The sequence below is a fragment of the Bidens hawaiensis genome, unplaced genomic scaffold (assembly GCF_021521415.1).
Source record: "Bidens hawaiensis isolate Kalapana, Puna unplaced genomic scaffold, B.hawaiensis_p1.1 tig00012490_1, whole genome shotgun sequence".
NCBI classification, from domain to species: domain Eukaryota; kingdom Viridiplantae; phylum Streptophyta; class Magnoliopsida; order Asterales; family Asteraceae; genus Bidens; species Bidens hawaiensis.
The window spans coordinates 134,240-140,239 of record NW_027492024.1 but is presented as its reverse complement, the minus strand read 5'-3'; positions in this window follow the sequence as shown (position 1 = coordinate 140,239).

Here is a 6,000-nt window from a genome sequence, read left to right as displayed (position 1 = left end):
TTTGACTCTGGTAGTACACCCGTCGCAAGGTAATTTATGATTGGCATCATCCATGTTTCCGTGCCGGTTTGGATGACACAAATTTCCTTGTGCGGGACTGATGGTGCTCCAAGAAGTTCAACGCGGATGTCCTTTCCCAAGTGGGTGAAGGCTAACGATGCAAGCTTGCTTAGCGCATCCGCAGATTTGTTTTCGCTTCGCTTGATGTGCACAACTTTGCAATCGTTGAAATCGCGCATAAGGGTTTTTGCTTGTGCGAGGTATAGGGCCATTGTGTCGTTCACGACCGTGTATGTCCCGTTTATCTGGTTGGCTACTAGCATGGAATCCACGTGGGCTTCCAAGTTTTTCACCCCCATCTTACGTGCAATTTTTAATCCGGCCAAGAATGCTTCGTACTCCGCTTCGTTATTCGTACTTGGGAAATCCAGCCGAATAGCGTAAGTGTATTCTTGGCCTGCTGGGTTAGTTAGTTTCAACCCTGCGCCTGAACCCTTGTTGTTGGCTGCTCCATCAGTATAGAGTCGCCAGACATCGTTAATGTCTTGTGCTGGAGAGGGTTGAGCCTCTTCCTGGCACTCTTTTTCCCGCGAAGCGGGGACTTCTGCAATAAAGTCGGCCAAGACCTGGCCTTTTATGGCTGGTCTTGGCTTGTACTTTATCGCGTATTCTCCCAACTCAATTGCCCATTTGGCTAGGCGCCCTGACAACTCGGGTTTTCCTAGAACGTTTGCAAGTTTGAAGTTGGTGAGAATGGTGATTGGGTGGCCTTGGAAATATCGTCTTAGCCTGCCTGAAGCCTGTACAAGCGCTAAGACTAATTTTTCCAGGGTGGAGTACCGGGTTTCTACGTCTGTTAAGACGCAGCTTACATAGTAGATGGGCATCTGGATGCACTTTCGTTCTACTAGTAAGGCTGCCCCAGTTGCTCTGTCTGTGGTGGAGAGGTAGAGAATTAATTCCTCCCCCACTTCTGGTGCTGTGAGTGTTGGGAGTTCGATCAAGCGTGACCGAATCTCTTGAAAGGCTGCTTCCGCTTCTGGTGTCCAGCGGAAGTGCGTTTTCTTCAAACAATTTCTCAATGTTGACACGAATGGGAACGACCTTTCCGCATGGTTTGCCAAAAAGCGGTTAAGTGCGACTAGTCGTCCATTCAGTGTCTGAGCCTGTTTGATGGTAGTAGGTGATTCCATTTTCATAATGGCTTCAACCTTTTCGGGGTTCACTCTGAAGCCATCTTTGGTAACGATGACTCCTAAGAACTTCCCATCTTCCATCACAAAGGAACACTTGCTCGGGTTGAGCTTCATGTTTATCTTTTTGAGCGTGTTGAAAGTTTCTTCGATGTCTTTCAACATCGCCTCTGGCTCGAGGCTTTTGATGACCAAGTCATCCATGTAAACTTCCAAGTTCCTCCCGATTTGGGCATGAAACTCTTTGTCCATCAGGCGTTGGTATGTGGATCCGGCATTCTTTAGTCCGAATGGCATCATTTGGTAACAAAATGTGCCATCGGGCATCTGAAATGCGGTTTTATCCTGATCGTCAACAGCCATGTGGATTTGATGGTACCCTTTATACGCATCAAGGAAGCATTTAAGGCGAAACGGTGCTAATGAATCTACCTTGAGGTCAATTTCGGGTAACGGGTAACAATCCTTGGGGCATGCTTTGTTTAGGTCTTTAAAATCTATGCACATGCGCCATTGTTTGTTGGATTTTGGTACCATGACGGGATTTGCAACCCATGTTTGATATTTACTAACGCGTACAATGCCTGCGTCAAGGAGTTCCTTGACTTGGGTTCTACACGTGTTAGCCTGCTCAGCAACCATTACGCGACGCTTTTGTATGACCGGCGCAAACGCCGGGTCACACTTGAGCTTATGCTCAGCCTTACTTCGAGGTACACCAGTCATGTCAGCTGGTGTCCACGCGAAGATGTCGGCATTTTTTTGCAACAAGCGTTTGAGTAGGGTGCGTGTGGGATTAGTGATCGTTGGGCCAATGGTAACGGCCTGGTCAAGGTATTTGCCATTGAAGGCCCATTCTTCTGGCTCAGAGGTGGTTGGTTTAGCCATTTTTGGTTTGGGTTTAGATGAGACAGATGCGATGCATACCTGGGGAATGCCCGTGATCATAGCGACGCCTTCAGCTGTTGGCCATCCCATCATACCATGGACCGAAGACACCACGACATTAAATCTTGCCATCCCATCTCTCCCGAAGAGAATGTCGTATGTGTGGTGTGGCTTCCTCATTACAACGAAGTCCACGTCTTCTGTGCGGGAGTACTTCTCGTCCGTGAGAGTGACGGGGAAAGATAGGATTCCCAAGGGGGTGTTTGTGCTGTCGTCGAACCCTTCCATCGAGGCGTAAACTGTTTCTAGGCGTTCTTTGTCTTCGTCGTCTAGCTTGTCGAAGAACTGCCTATACATGATCGTTGATGAAGCGCCATTATCAGCAAGGGTGCGGGAGGTGATTTGGTGCCCCAGTTGACTTTTGATGACTATGGGGCCTTCTTTGTTGGCCCCCCCTGGCACACGCAGGAAGCGCACTTCTTCTTCCTTCCACGCACTTGGCTCTGTTGTTCGTCGTTTTCTTTCTCTGATGTTGCCGTGAACCATGTGAATGCTGATGTCGACGGGCTTCCGTCCATTGCCCTTGTACCGATTGTCTTTCCTCCCTCCGTTCTTGAATGACGCCACGAGGTGTGTGAGTTTCCCATCTTTGACGAATGTTTCAACGACATCCTTCAAGGATGTGCATTCCTCAGTGGTGTGGCCTTTTGTCCCGTGGAAGTCACAGGATTTGCTCTGATCAGCGTTTTGACGCTGTCGGATTATTGGAGCCTTTGGCCATGGGAGCTTCTAGGTGGCAAATATCTCGGTGACGCTTTTGGTGAGTGGCGTCCATCTGGGATTCCGGTTCGACGACTGCATGTTGTCCCTTCCGCCTAAGAGAGGGCGAGAGCTGGATGAGGTGTCAAAGTTTACCCTTGACTGCCAAATACCAAGCTTCCTCTTTTTGTTTTGTCGGGCGGTACGGACGTTATTTTCTCTTGTTCTCTGGGTGTAGGGGTTTGTGCTCTGGGGAAGATTTCTACCCAGTTGCTTCTCCGTTTCGGCAAAGCGTTTAGCTGCCGTCATGATGGCATCCCACGTGGATGGCATGCCGTCTTTACCTGTCAACGTGCGGATGAGCTCTGGGTACTCAGCGCCCTGGATGAAAGCGGCACGAACAAGATCTTCGCTAATAGTGCCCAGACTTAGCTTCTTTGAGTTGAAGCGAGTGATGAAGTCTAGCAAAGATTCGTCTTCTTCTCGAATGCAGTTGAGGATCATCCATTGCTCTTCAGTATATTTTCTTTGTTGACTGAAGTGCTGGCTGAATTTGTGCTGGAAGTCTGCCCAATCGTAGATGTGGTGGACCGGTAAACGATCAAACCACGCTCTGGCTGCCCCGACGAGCGTCATTTGGAACATGTAACACCATGTGGGTTCCGTCCAATTACTGACGGTTGCCCCCGCTATAAATCTGTTCATGTGACGTACGGGTCAGATATGCCATCGTAAGTGCCTATGTTGAACATCTGTTTGGCACTCTTTGGAGCGATTGCTTCCGCAATGTCCCTTGCAAATTTGGACGTTCCCGCATTCGCAACAGTTGGTCTGAAAGTTTTGGAGAAGTCACGTGGGTTTCCCCCCCGTGTTCTTTGGTTTGAAAGTTTCTTCGAAATTCTTCTCGAGTGGAAGTCTGCTTCTTTACGCTTCCCTTTCGCCTTATGACGTGGGTTTGAGTCACTGTCAGATTCTTCCCAAACTTCATCATCCACATACTCGCAATCATTGCTCATGTTGAGCTGTTGTCGAGTGCTTCCGAATTTGTCATTGGCCTGTTGGAGTGAACGTAAACGTTCGTCCAACTCGGCTTGGAATTCTTTCTGACGTGCTTCCGCCCAATCTTTAACTTGTTCTGGTGTTTGTCGGGGAAGTCTCGTCTGTTGTTTCCCTAACTGGGTATCAATGAATCCCAGGAGAGGATTGTTTACTGCACTTGCCCCGGCTTGGGTAACCGGGGTAGTGTTCGTAACAATCGTGTATCACCGGTGTTCCCCCCAGTAGCTGGGGTTGTGGTTACCGGAGTTTCTTGGTTACCCGATGGCTTTGGCATCGGAGTAACCTTAACCATCTTTCCAGAAGTTTGAAAAAACTGAGAGAAAGAAGAGTAAGTTCTAGCTTAATGCACGGATGGCGCCAATGAAGAAACACTAAGTGACCCCGACAGATTAAGGATAATCTTAGGGTTAAGTAGATGTTTCCCACGAGGGTTAGGTCCGGCAAAGATGGCTATTCTTCTCAACCTGCAAAACAGACACCGTAAGCTCGTCACTGAGAAAGGGGGGGGGGGGGTTCCTCCTTGTGACCACCCTCCGGCGTGAGAATCAGACTAGGTTGCTCTGAATATAAGTGTATATAGAGAGAAATAGCTAGAGAGAAGATGATGATACCGTTCCAGGGTGTTGGAGTATTTATAGCCGAAGGTAGGTTTCTAAGCAGGTACGGCCAGCTGTATATAATATTCCTTTTCCACCAACTATGGGCTACGTTCGTGCCATGATGGGAGTTGGTGGGTAGGCAGCGGCTGATAGTGACATTTTGTACTGGAGCGTGCTCTTCCTCGTACTATTGTCAGTGAGCTGTCACCCTGTGATTGGTTCATGGGTTGCTTTTGTCAGATCTTGTCTATTTGTCCATACCTTGGTAGGTATAGTACAAAAGATCTTCTAGAAGCGTACGGACTGGCTCTTTTGGGCCGGAATATTCCCGCCCTGCTCATTCCTTCTTCAGGTGACATTACTGAAGTATTAAGAGTTAGTGCCTTATGCGTGTAGCCTTACTGTTAGTGCGGGTAGCCTTCCTTCTTGGCTTGTACCCACAGCTGCGGGAACAGGCAGGGTACTGTACCAAGGGAGGTTTTCCTGCGGGGACAGCTAGCTTACTGCGTGTAAGGTCTTCATCTCTCTGGGCATGGTGGGTCCTGCGGATCCAGTTGGTCTTTGCGTACCTCTTCAAGGTGAGTCTTGTGGGTCCAACTGGGCTTTGCGGGAACCTACCTCTTCAGATGTTGAAATGTTTGTAACTAAAGAAATAAATAATGAAACAAAGATAAAGCATTATTCAAAGATGAAATAGATTTAGGAGTGTGAAGAAAGTTCATGGCCATCATATCCTGAAATCGAATAACTTTGGATTACTGGGACTCGAAGATTATATTGGAGGCAATGTTTTAAAAACCTTTTTGTGTTGGTTGTCGCTCATTAGCTTGCTATATTTTAGTTTGATAAAATGAGCAAATGGTTTATAGACTATAGCTTTAACCTCTGGAATTAGAGGCAATACCAGTTTGTACCATTGTACGGGTTTAATCTCTTGGTAAAATTTCGAGTTTAAAGTTTAAACCAAGGACATCTAGCGGCACATTCATGAACCATTAGCCTCCCTATTTTAAATTTAATCTAGCGTCCTTTGATCAATTTACCGTCAACCTTCGATTAACTTGCCATTGAATCGAATTGCCTTCAATATTGCCAACGAGCAACTGTTGGATAATATTTTTATTATGGAATCATGTACTTTTTTTTTTTAATTATGTTTAAGTTAAAGTTATACTTCTAAGGAATTATAGGGTTAACCAGTACTCAACCCAATTAAACCGCCGGGTACAACAGGTTTATACCATATTACCATTTTAAGCTCAACTTGATATTGTTAAAAAACCGGTTTGTAAAACATTGATGATGGAGTATGTGGAGGAATTCAATCTCCCACTAATGCTTTAGCTCTTCAACCTCTTTTGATAAGACAAGCATAGGATTATTCAATCTTTGGTCGGTAAATCCGACCTTTAAAACATCAATCAAAGACAGGAAAAGACCTAACATGTTCATATTTAAGTTGTTCGTCATTTCTAGCAATAAGTTGATTGAAGTGGCAAACT